Genomic DNA, 13,926 nt, shown 5'->3' with positions numbered 1-13,926 from the left:
CCCTAGGGAATAATGTCACTTAATTTACTCGCACCTATGTCACATACAATCGTTTTTTATCCACTAAATGTAGGAGCAAATTCTGGATTAGGCAAGGTTTTTTTTGACAACCTTCATGCATATAGTTACGTTTCAATGCCTCACGCTCCCGCAACCTTCTCCCAGTGTTTCTATTAGCCTTATTTATACAATAAACAAAAAATACTGACACACATTTAGAAACAGGTTTAACTAATTCCACTTCATTAAGGGAATAATGTCACTTCATTGACTCGCACCTATATGTCAGATAATTCATTTCCCAGCCTATTAGTTAACAGTATATCGATGGTTCATTTGCACACAGCTGCTTCACCAATGAACCTCCATTACGGCCCTGACATGGCTGACAGGAGATTTGGGACACAGCTGCACATCCTCCATGTTATTTTCCACATTAACCTGGAGTGTCTCTCAGCCGTCCGATCAATGCCAATCCAGCTCCAGCTGAACTCAGAATAATTGCACAAAAGCTGTCAGTGTTTTTAAATCATTCAACACATGCGCGAAGCTGTCAGTAAGTGATTGTTTGCACACATCCCTTTTACAACACAAACAAATTAGTTTTTCTAGCTGTCACTGTTTGATTTTTCAGGGCCTATATTCTTCAGATGTTCTTTTGTTATAATTGCTTCTTGCTGATCTTTCTTTGCCTTATCAAAGAAAGTTAGTGCTTACAAAATGTGTGTGTGTTTAATATTCAATAGATCAGTAGATGAGAAAATCCCCTCAGGGCTCATTTGCACCTGTTGACCACATGAGCGCCCAAAAGGAAAGTGTGGACAGTTAATCCCACACCGGCTCATCATCTGGCTAATTATCCTTGAGTCTTATGATTGATGTGCATAAGTGTGTGTGTGTGTGTGTGTGTGTTCAATGCTTGTCTATCATTTGTCTGTATAAGCCTTAAAGATGTTTCGTCTTTGCCACTACAAGGAGGCAACATTTGTGGGACTAAACTGAAATTACCTCAAAGGTTTGAAGTGAAATCTAACCCAAAATCCAGAGACGAGAAGATGTAATTACATGTAAATCTGGCAAATGTAAATCTAATAAAAAATCTCTTAAACTATTTAAAGTGTATTAAAAATAGGCTGAATAGACGAGTTGGCACCTGCCTCTCTCATCATACGAAAGAAACAAAAATTACCTCAAAGGATTGAAGTGAAATCAAACACAAAAACCAGAGACGAGAAGATGTAATTACGTGAGGATGATATTGCTTAAATGCTTCATATTACACAAAGTCATTTAGGCTTTAAAGTAACTTGAAACCAACAAGGAAACTCTTTTAATGAGGGCGGTTTTCTTCGAAATAGAGTTGGACAACACTTTTTATTAAGAAAAGAAAAGCAACACCTCAAGGAAATCTATTCTTAGAAGTTGTCACTTGCAGGTAAAGTAATTTGTGAATTCCTTTGAAGCTTAAAACAAGTCTAAACAATGGTAACACCAAAACAATTATGAACCCTTGTGGGAGCTGACAGCTGTTATGCAGAATCTATTCACACGCTCTCAAACTGTCACTAACACGTCAAATTACTCTAAGAGCCGGCTTTATTTAACAAGCGAAAGCACAACAAGTCCAAAATAAATTGCTTCCGCCAATATCCTGAAACCCTGTCACCGGTCATCTGTTATTTGCCTCAAAAACTGTCAAGTCAAACACATAAAAAAACAACAATAATGAAACAGATTGGTAGCAACGCGACAGCTCGGTAATTCTCGATGTGACTGTGAATATTAAAGTGCACCTATCATGCTGTTTTTAGGCAATAGCATAGGTCTCAGATATATACAAATATATAAAAAACATGTCTATGAAGTGTTTTGCTCAAAATACCAAACAGATCACCCATTCTAGCCATGCCTCATATCCCTCTATTTCACTTCCTGTTTCAAAAGTGCTGATTTGGGTATAAAGCTTTAAAAAAAAAAAGAATTGATACAAAATAAAACAGGAGGGGGCTGAGCTCATGCGGGACCCGGCAGCTACTGTCTAAACTAAATACTGCCGTGATGAAACGCCATATCATGGATTATCAAGGATTCTTTCTGAAACAGTATGGAGCTCAAAGGCTTTCTCTCTTGCCGGTTATACCACAAGGTGAGTTCCTTTTTATTTCCTGCTTCTTCACACACATGCTCTCCAGTACAGGTTAGCTCTGAGTGTTAGCGATGCTAATGTAAACACCGACCATATTACGTCCAAAACAGTCGGGCATTGTTTCTGATAGCAACGTTTCTGATAGGGCCGTGGGTCCACATTTCAGATATTACGTCATATCGGACGCAAATCTGGATCAGCTCCGTTGTAGCCCCGTTTTTAGAGATTTGGGTACGGAGGAAAAGAGAGGGTTTTATTTTCTGACGCTGCGTGAGTTCCCTGACACACCGGGGACACATACTTAAAAGTGCATTTTGCATGATAGGTCCCCTTTTAATGGCTTGTTTAATTACAATGAAATGAACCTGATGTCAAAGAGAAATATTGCTAAGAAACGGTTTCCTCCCACTGAAGGAGTTAAATGTATAACTGAGTTTCTTGAAGGAAGAAAAGAGCTAGATGTTTGAAACATTGCGAGCATTTATTCATGGGGAACGCTTGAAAATCCTGCTTCACTCTTGTTCCAATGTTCTCTTTTGTTTGCTTTACATTTCAGTTTATGGCTGAAAAAGCTCCACAAAAAGAGAGAGAGAGAGAGAGAGAGAGAGAGAGAGCGTGATAATGACTCCCCAGGGCGAGCTAGCCTTTTGGCCAGACCTCCTCCTCTGTCTGAATACATGACTCAAGAGTCACATTAGAATTGTGTGTGTGTGTGTGTGTGTGTGTGTGTGTGTGTGTGTGTGTGTGTGTGTGTGTGTGTGTGTGTGTGTGTGTGTGTGTGTGTGTGTGTGTGTGTGTGTGTGTGTGTGTGTGTGTGTGTGTGTGTGTGTGTGTGTGTGTGTGTGTGTGTGTGTGTGTGTGTGTGTGTGTGTGTGTGTGTCATTCCCTTCCCTTGGGCTCGTAGCAATGCTGTGAATACATGAGTCAAGTGTTGGCCTAGACTACCGTAATTCATTGGCTAACATTAGAGGAGTGTGTGTGTGTGTGTCACAAAGGTCAGTTGGGTAGAAAAAGAAAAATAAGGAATTCAGCGCGACATGCCCCGCCGGCTGACATATTCTCACGAACTGACCAATCACACTAAATGATGTGAATAAGTGGATGAATCACCATGATTGTCCTTTTCATTTCTCTCAATTGTGTGTGTGGGTCTCTCTGGTATGTAGTGTGTGTACTCTAACACACACACTGCACACATGTTCATTGCATTTAGACCCTTTTATCCACTTTAAGTAGGACTCAGATGAGGGTGTTGTACTTTTCCTTGTACATGTGACGTTTTGGTGTTTTTTTGTTTTGTTTCTTTCCGTTAACTGTCAAGTGGGAACTAAGTCATTTTTGTAACAAATACATAAAATACTGTAGACCTGCCTAACGGAGCAATTGGGGTTAGGTATCTTGCTCAAGGATACTTAAAGGGGACCTATCATGCAAAATGCACTTTTGTACGTCTTTTATACATGAATATGTGTCCCCGGTGTTCCAGGGAACTCACCAAGTGTCAGAAAACACAACCCTCTCTATTTTCCTCCATACCCAAATCTCTAAAAAAGGGGCTGCAACGGATCTGATAAAAACTGATCCAGATTTGAACACTGCCCTGACGTCAGGACGGTGGCGCTACGGCTATTGGGCCAACTCCACCAATCAGGAGGAGACAGCCACGGCCATTGCCGTTCGAAAGCGCTGGAGACGCTGTAGTACATATGCCAGGCCAGTAGATGGTGCTGTTCTCACTGAATCAGCCCTTGCTAAAACAGCTAAAAAATGTCAAATTGAGCAAAATGAGGCATGGCTAAAATGCATGATCTGTTTGGTATTTTGAAAAACAAAAAGTATAAATATGCCTTATATAGGTATGGTCCTACACTATATTATTCAAATATAGCATGATAGGTCCACTTTAAAAACATGTTGACTGCATCAAACCACTGACCTCAGACAAACACATGAACTCCGACGGCCAAAGCAAACTTTCATATCGACCAAGTTCTTGTAAAAATCTTCTGACATCGACTGATAAGAATTTGAATCAGTCCTGTTTCCTTCTTTCATTCCTTTACTTTGCACCAAACCGCATTAAGACCACCAGGGTTACCAGACAGTGGTTGTTATTGTGTTCAGACTGTGAAGGTAAATGCATTTCTTTTTTTGTCGTGTGTTTTTCTGGCTCCCTCTCACACTGTGCCTCTTCAGTCTGAGGAGTTGTGATGGCGGACCAGCTGCAATCACAATGATTATCTCCAGAAACAAAGCACACACTATGTAGAATTCCTCTAAGTCTGGATGAATGGCTGATGGAGTTTTCTTTCATGCTGCCTTTGGTCTTTTTTTGAGATTACACAGGACTGCACTTGTGATTTAATTTGCAGAATTAAGAAGTGTTTGATCATAGCTGCAGTTAGACCTGAAACGTTGGACTGTTATGCTTTGATGATTGGCTCGACTGGCACTTTCTACCAGTACAAGTGTGGCCATGCAAGCCAATAAATATGTATCAATGGTTTGGTATCCCATCTTGAACAAAATGTGCTGTTTTTTTGTGATTGATTATCACATATTTACATTGTTGTTGACAACATACGTACTTTAACAATGCTATGCTTATGCAATGTGTTTCGTACTATATTGACTCAGCTGTAGTGTTTTTGGACTGCAATTCTCTGCAGCACGACGTCTTTTGTTCACTTTTACACACCTTTTTGACTTTACAGATATATTTCAAGGTCACAATGACACTTCAATAAACTCGACCAAGCAATCAGAAATCCTTCTATTATATAAAATACCCTAAAACCATTCTGCTGACCATGTGCACCACTTTGGGGCCTTTTACTCATTCTCTCTCGCCTCTATCTCAGCAATGCTGGAGGCTTTGCATTGAACAACAATGAGAGTTATTTTGCTCCATCTCTCTTTATATAACTCCCACTTTCTGTCTCTCAGCTCTCCCTCTGCCTGCTTCACTCTCATTGCTCGCTCTTTTTTGGGAACCTCTTCCAACAAAAGCATTAAAATAACTTGCTGGAAACTATACATAGCAAACTTAAACCTGCTTTTTTCCCTTTGCACTGCAACTTTCTCTCTCCCTGTCTCTCTGGGGGTCAGTGGTAATAAAGGTGATTCATTCATGTTCGGATGTGATATATATCCCCGTCTACCTTGGCTCTCACAGCGTGTGAATGTGTATGTAGCTAACAGTGTGTGTCTTACCATACTTCTTCCGCCCTGTCTCCACATATTGTGTGTGTCAGGGACGTAAAAGCAAACAATGGTCTTACTGTCTGCACAATGTGTACAAAAGGAGTGATGCATACATATGAGAATTAGAGGAGATAGAAGGAGTTCAGCTGAGTATATATGTTGTGAATTTTCCTCTTATAGTCTCTCCTTTTAACACTGGACAAGGCCGTTCAAACATGGACTATAATCGACTATCATGCCAGAGAAATTGAGACATTTCTATCCATACATCTATGATGGGATAATGGATGGTGACTTTTACAAAGATTAAGAAGGTGCCTGATCACATCTTGGCTGTTTTTCTCAACATTTATCATCTTTACAGATTTAAATGCGGTCGTCTTTGATGTGCATTGACGGCAGTGAACTCCAACTCCCCCCTTAGTTTTGAAACTTAAGAATTTCGTCTTAATTAGCCAACCGGTTGGGTGTAAAATGTGTTGTTTGTTCCCTGCAGGCGACATTTGTTCCTCTGAGTTCTCACAGTCACTGTATCATCGTTTGTTCCTGCCACCTTGGTGTCATTCGGCACGGTGGCAAGTCTGTGCCGACATGAACAAAGATGGTGGTTTCACTGAATTTAGAGATGCTGTATCTTGTTTAACTTGAATTGAAATGAGGTAATACAACAAACAAAGGTTAGATGCACTTTAAAAAACAGCTTAATTAATAGGCATCCTATCATGAACTAAACTCAACTACGATGAATCAAAGTCAACTTTATTGTCAATCTTTCAGTTCGTGTGTACAGACAGAATGATCGAAAAACCGTTTCCCACAATCCCAAATACAAAAATGCAAATATATATAAAAATATGTATATCCTATATATACACTATCAACAGGCACATGTATACATATGCACACATTAAGACATAAATTGCTTCTAGGTGTGTTTTAGGGTAATTTTTCCTCGATGTGAACGTGACCTAAACTAAAAATGTTTCCAGTAAATTGACTAATATGCATTTGATATTTTTCCACCCCCAACACACCACTTTCCTATCATCAGGACTAGACTTGTAACTATTCACACACTCCTCCAGCCACTGGACCCCTCTATAACCCTCTCCAATATATTTGAACCAGATGTGATTTTCTTTTTTTCTGCCATTTTCCTGCTGGGATGCAAAAGAGGGTCATGCGAGGTTTAAAATTAGATTTACTTTGACTGTAAGAAAATCCACTCCTACTCTCCGGAACAAATCCCAGAGCTGCTCTGCTGTCGATGCAAAGCTGTGAACTGGAAAGGTCTTTTCTTCTTCCTTTCATTTAACGTCTGGTTATTTTAACGCAACATATTCTGCAGGGAGAGATTGGAAATAAGGGAACGATGAATTGAAGCAGCAGAGAATGACAACCAGGAGAAATAAAGAGTCGTCCTAGAAACTGTCAAGTTAATTTAACACACATTTCTGAGATGCTGGAAAGATAGAATCATCATGCAATGCATTCGGTTTTAAAAGGTAGGGGGTACAATACATTTCTATTTATCCGTTTTCAGGGAACACAAATCTGGAATAGCTTTTAATATATAACACATGGCTGTACCTCTAAAGAATGTTTTAACAATGAATGTCTGAAAATCATTTGACCACTGTATAATACCTCCTTTAGTAATACCTTTTTTTTAAAGTTTGCCAATCTTATTGAATTCAAGCTGTTGTTTCTATATTGATCTTGTGTTTTATATACAATTTAGATTTTAACATTATAGAGGCTCTGAATAAGCCCAATGGGTTTTTTGTTTGCATATACTGGATAAGTAGTAATCATTAGCATTAGTTTATATTTTTGGGTATTTTGCGAAAAATGTAAGTATGAAAACCTACGTAGAAAGTGACATTGAGGGCAGAGGTGGACAGAGAAAACGGAAAGACTTGAAGACAGACAGATTGAGAGACAGACAGATAGAGAGACAGACAGATAGAAGGGGAGTCGGTGTATTAAAGTTCACTTTGGGTGTCTCCTTTCGGTGGCCGGCTCTTTGTGGTCTGTTAAAAGCTTAAAAACAGAGCGAAGCTGAAAACAGACACCCGGCGTTTAGCTCACACCACGAAACCTGAGGCTTAATTGCCTTTCAATTAGAGGAACTTGTGTGTGTGTGTGTGTGTGTGTGTGTGTGTGTGTGTGTGTGTGTGTGTGTGTGTGTGTGTGTGTGTGTGTGTGTGTGTGTGTGTGTGTGTGTGTGTGTGTGTGTGTGTGTGTGTGTGTGTGTGTGTGTGTGTGTGTGTGTGTGTGTGTGTGTGTGTGTGTGTGTGTGTGTGTGTGTGTGTGTGTGTGTGTGTGTGTGTGTGTGGTAAAGTGATTACAAAGAAAAAGCTGCAAAGCTTTCTCAGCATTCGGTAAAATAGGTATTAATGAGTGGCTAGCAACTGCGAAATACACACACACACACACACACACACACACACACACACACTCACACTCACACCTACCACACACAGAGTTACAACAGAGTTAATCTTCTCAGCGTGTGTGTCCTTGTTTGACTGTTATGAATTTGTTAGCATGTGTGTAGAAGTTGCTGATTCCTGTTCAGTCATTAGTGAAATCCATGTGCTAATTACCACCCACAAGACCTCACGTCTGCTGCTTTCTGACACACACACACACACACACACACACACACACACACACACACACACACACACACACACACACACACACACACACACACACACACACACACACACACACTATTCATGTTCTATTATCTCTAATCAACCTCACTTTAACTCCATTAATATCTTGTTACATTAAAGGGGACGCAGTACTGAATATTCCAGCGCTGATAATGTCCACAACATGGACATCTTAATAGTATACATTTGGGAATTTAATAATTACATAATTTAATTGTGGTGGCGTTCATGATTATGCTCTCCAGCTTTTGTACTTCATCAGGCTTCTGACTGGGAAAGAAATGATTGGGAAAATTATGTTTTCCTAAATCATTTGCACAAAGCCCTCTCAAAGGCACACAACACGACTCCACACACCATGATCACGTCTTTGATAACACCGCGCTCAGATGTGAAGGGCACAGTGAGAAACACAATGCATACACCACCAGTAGACGTGTTTGGGAGCAGCAGTAGTCACAACCATGTCCCCTGTTATCCATCTCTGTAAGGTAATGTACTTTGTGTCACGGAGCTCTGATGGATTTTTGATGGAGAGAAACAGTCTGAAGAGGATTATTTTCCCTCAGCGAGGCAGATCAGTTTCCTCTGGAGACACACAAAGGCATCAACAGATTCCCTCGTGTGGAAGCGGCGGGATGACTGAGAGTGGATATGGACCCACTTAGCATAAAAGCAGTAAACAGTAATTGGTTAATAACACTTGGGCCTTGGAGACCATTTAGGAAACAGGTCAATGATTTCAGGAACAGCGTCATATTCAATCTGCTGACAGGAGCAGTGTAGCTGCTCGAACATATGTTTTATCATCTTTAGAATATATGGCATCCAACGTGTCCACTACCTGCTTTATGGCTCTTAGTAACTGTTACGTCTAACAATAATAAAGACAGATATACCTGCACTTCCTTTATAAATTGCTACTCTCTTCATCAATCTGTCCATCAGTGTACTTTGCTCAGGTCCACGTGCACTCAGCCTGTCTTTGCTCAGGTCCACGTGCACTCAGCCTGTCTTTGCTCAGGTCCACGTGCACTCAGCCTGTTGCACTTTCTCCTATAAGATTTCTACTATTTTCTACTTTTAGGTTTATTTTTTAATCTTACTTGTTATTTTTCTGTGAATAACAATGCTACTGTTGTGCAACAACCACATGGCTGCCATGAGCCTGAGTCTTCATCATGTCTTCATCATGAGCCTTAGTCTTCTTCATGTCCTCACCATGAGTCTTCGTCATGAGCCTTAGTCTTCATCATGTGTTCATCATGAGCCTTAGTCTTCATTATGTCTTCATCATGAGCCTGGGTCTGAGTCTTCATCATGAGCCTGAGTCTTCATCATGTCTTCATCATGAGCCTGAGTCTTCATCATGTCCTCACCATGAGTCTTCGTCATGAGCCTTAGTCTTCATCATGTGTTCATCATGAGCCTTAGTCTTCATCATGTCTTCATCATGAGCCTGGGTCTGAGTCTTCATCATGAGCCTGAGTCTTCATCATGTCTTCATCATGAGCCTGGGTCTGAGTCTTCATCATGAGCCTGAGTCTTCATCATGTCTTCATCATGAGCCTGGGTCTGAGTCTTCATCATGAGTCTGAGTCTTCATCATGAGCCTGGGTCTGAGTCTTCATCATGAGCCTGAGTCTTCATCATGTCTTCATCATGAGCCTGAGTCTTCATCATCTGTTCATCATGAGCCTGAGTCTTCATCATGTCTTCATCATGAGCCTGAGTCTTCATCATCTGTTCATCATGAGCCTGAGTCTTCATCATGAGCCTGACTCTTCATCATGTCTTCATCATGAGCCTGAGTCTTCATCATCTGTTCATCATGAGCCTTAGTCTTCATCATGTCTTCATCATGAGCCTGAGTCTGAGTCTTCATCATGAGCCTGAGTCTTCATCATGTCTTCATCATGAGCCTGAGTCTTCATCAAAAGCCTGAGCCTTCATCATGTCTTCATCATGAGCCTGAGTCTGAGTCTTCATCATGAGCCTGAGTCTTCATCATGTCTTCATCATGAGCCTGAGTCTTCATCATGAGCCTGAGTCTTCATTATGAGTCTGAGTCTTCATCATGAGCCTGAGTCTTCATCATGTCTTCATCATGAGCCTGAGTCTTCATCATGCGCCTGAGTCTTCATCATGAGCCTGAGTCTTCATCATGTCTTCATCATGAGTCTGAGTCTTCATCATGAGCCTGAGTCTTCATCATGAGCCTGTGTCTTCATCATGTCTTCATTATGAGTCTGAGTCTTCATCATGAGCCTGAGTCTTCATCATGAGCCTGAGTCTTCATCATGAGTCTGAGTCTTCATCATGAGCCTGAGTCTTCACCATGACTTTATCATGTCTTCATCATGAGCTTGAGTCTTCATCATGAGCCTGAGTCTTCATCATGTCTTAATTATGAGCCTGAGTCTTCATCATATCTTCATCATGAGCCTGAGTCTTCATCATGACTCTGAGTCTAAGGCTGAGTTTATATAAATATGTATTTAATAACAGTCACAAACCAAATTTCCTCCTGAGATTATTAAAGTATTGTTGATTGATTGGTGGGGAATTAAAAAAGGCGCATTCTGAGAATTGCTAAACGTCATTACAAGAACTTAGAAATCAGTAATGAGTAGCTTCCCCATTATCGCTATTGGCACAACACATGCATAAATGGCATGTTTTGTTAATTTACAGAGTGCTTATTAAACAAAGTTGCTAATGAGGAAGACAAACAATGCGCTGACGGCTCAAACTCTGCCATTTGTTGCATTCGGCTAACTAGCACCTAATTAACTCTGCCATTGTTGTGTTGGGAGGTGTTCTCCACACGCCGAGCTAAACTATTATATTTAAAGTACTTTATTTCATACTCTGTTTTCATGTGTATTTTTGAGACAACAATATTTAGTTATGCTCATTTTGATTAGCATCCTCAATTAGTGATAATCAGACTCATTTGTATGGAAATAACATGCAATTTATGAGCAACCACAACAATTCCTTCTGCTAATGAGACTGAGATGGCTTTTTGGATTCATTGGGTAAAGATGTTTGGGGCCTTTTTTTAATAGATTATTGGACCAGTTGCCTTCCTGTTTTATGTCTCTGTGACTACGAGAAGCTGCCTCATAACTTCACATCATGCATTTCATCAAATGATAGAAAAACATCAACTAATATCTCCCACATGGTAAGAGAGGTTGTTGTCTTTGCATGGTTTGACTATTTCAAGTAACATTCATCATGTATCCAGCACTTTTTCACCTAAATTAACACTTTTGGGGGTAAAAGCTGTTACAAGTAAAAGTACTGCATTCAAAATCATATTTAAGTAAAACTACAAGGGTATTGACATCGAAATATACTTAAAGTAACAAAAGTAAACATACTCGTCGTGCGTAAAAGCCTCTTTCAGAATATATGAATTTCAGTATTTTAAATATTGATGCATTCATTCATCACTGTTGGTAAAGGTGAAGCTAATTTTGATTACTTCATATACTGCTGCTGGCTAATCTATAATGATGTGTACATGTTTTTTATTAGAATTTATATTTTGGATTAGCTAATAATCAGATTCTGCAATGTCAAATGTAAAGCTGTTAGATTAGCATGCAATATTGGCTTTTTAAATGTTGTGGAGTAGAATAATAAGTCTAGTAGCATAATATACAAACTCCTCAAAATTGTACTTAATTACAATACTTGAGCACATATACGTCCTTAGATTTAATCTCTGTATTTAAAAAAAAAAGTTTAGCCGCCACTTGTAAATGTCTTAATTTTTGCATTCACAACTAACATGAACTTCTCCTCGGATATATAACTATACATTTGGGGAACAATGTCTTTCCAATGCAGCGAAACGTAATGAAGACATAAACAATGGCGGTAACGGGGGGTTAATGTTTCATCTGCTCCTGATTTGGCCTTTTGAATTCAGGAGGAAAATCTCTCTGGTTTGGTCATCAACTTGTTTTCGGCCCAATCAGCTCTCTGTGTTTTCTCCTAATGAGCAGCAGAAATAGACAGTAAGACAACGGGCGGGCTGATGAGATGTAGTTAAGCTTGAGGACAAAACAATGTCGCTCCAATTAGCCTTTTGTCTGCTGTCTATTGGCTGTTGGCTTGCATGGGACTGCCCTCTTCCTGGTCTCTAACTTTGTGACTATTGTGCCGTTCACTCCTGATAATTGGGAGGAAGAACTCCACAGTTAATTATGACGTCCACAATTCAGAGTTAAGCTTGTGGAAATTAAAAAAGAGGCAGTGTTGTATTAAAGCCCTGATTGGCTTTAATGGAAACCTTATAATGTAGAGTTGAAGGGTGTCCTAAATTAACCAGCTCTTTAATTATCCCTCAGTCCTTCTCTTTCTCCGTCTCTCTGTTGTTCATTTTGTCTTTTATTCCTTCACAGTCCAGTTGGATCCATCTTAGCAAATTATAGCTTTGGAGTTGGAGTGGCACTATAATTACTCCGGGAGACATTTAGAATATACTTAAGAGTGGAAAATGAATATGGATATTCACATGGCGCTGCAGAACATGTCACAGGTTTTTCCAATGTTGCTTATTATCTCTCGCTTTGAAATAAAAACGACTCGTGACCCTCAGAAGCTGCCAGACTTTGTTTTGTTAAGTCCAGAATCAATCATCCAGACATCTTCTTCTTCATGTGTGTACACATCCACACATGGTTAATTAATAAAGTACTTCAAAAGGATCTCACTGAAGACATCTGCAGAGGTTTAGAGTTCACACACACACACACACACACACACACACACACACACACACACACACACACACACACACACACACACACACACACACACACACACACACACACACACACACACACACACACACACAGACACAGACACAGACACAGACACACACACTCTCACAATCACACACACTCTCTATCACAAGGGATTCATGACACTGTCACCGCACCTTTTAATCTGACGGAGAGATAAAAAGATGGATGAGTATGACAGGAGACAAGCCAAGACAAACGCTAGGAGAAAAAGGGAGGATTGGTCTTTGGAAAAAGCTGTTCAATCAAAAAATAAAACACACAATTCCCGGAATAGAAATGGGGGGGGAGGAAGGAAAGTTTGAGGAATTCATGCTATGGAAAAGAAAGCAAAACCTGAGACTCTCAATGCGGCTCGCTCTGTCTTTCTCACTCCATTTCTCTGTGTGTGTGTGTGTGTGTGTGTGTGTGTGTGTGTGTGTGTGTGTGTGTGTGTGTGTGTGTGTGTGTGTGTGTGTGTGTGTGTGTGTGTGTGTGTGTGTGTGTGTGTGTGTGTGTGTGTGTGTGTGTGTGTGTGTGTGTGTGTGTGTGTGTGTGTGTGGTTTCGGTCTATAGCCCCAAAGGGAGGGCGAGAAGGAGAGAGGTGGGGGGGCAGGAAACGGTGGCGTCTGGAATTGATTTGAGGCTAAAGGAAAAATAAAATACTTGAGATTCTTAACGGCTCGGGGAGCAGGGACAGACGACCACAGCGAAATGAAGAAAGGTAGGAGAAAGAGGAAAAGGAGAGGCCACATAACCACAAGAAGAAAAAAGGGAGTATCAAGCAAACGTAAAGACTGATTTATGCTTCTGCAATAAAGTCTGTGAGGTCGACATAAGTACACTGTGGCCGGATCTGAAGCAAAAAGAAAGGGCTACAGGCTACGTGGATATGATGGGAATCGTTTCAGCTTGAGCTTATTTGTATTTCTTTGTGTCCTGTGATGGTCTTGATTGTTTAAAGATGAGAAAATCCATTTAAAACCTGATTATATGGACGGATGACCTTGCATCGAGGCATGAGGGTGTCTTACATATCACCTTTGGCAACATTTGAGTGCAGGATTAAAGTACAACTAAGGTTTGGACTTGT

General features: G+C 40.3%; 1 protein-coding gene across 3 annotated transcripts in view; it reads right to left on the bottom strand.

Moving 5' to 3' along the window:
* Window positions 1-13,926, bottom strand: part of cdh11 (cadherin 11, type 2, OB-cadherin (osteoblast)) — a 109,376-nt gene that overhangs the window by 34,979 nt on the left and 60,471 nt on the right. The gene's annotated exons all lie outside the window — the stretch shown is intronic.

Source organism: Trematomus bernacchii, unplaced genomic scaffold (assembly GCF_902827165.1).
Source record: "Trematomus bernacchii unplaced genomic scaffold, fTreBer1.1, whole genome shotgun sequence".
Lineage (NCBI taxonomy): Eukaryota > Metazoa > Chordata > Actinopteri > Perciformes > Nototheniidae > Trematomus > Trematomus bernacchii.
The sequence above is the reverse complement of the archived record's forward strand: the minus strand, read 5'-3'. Positions and strand labels throughout refer to the sequence as shown.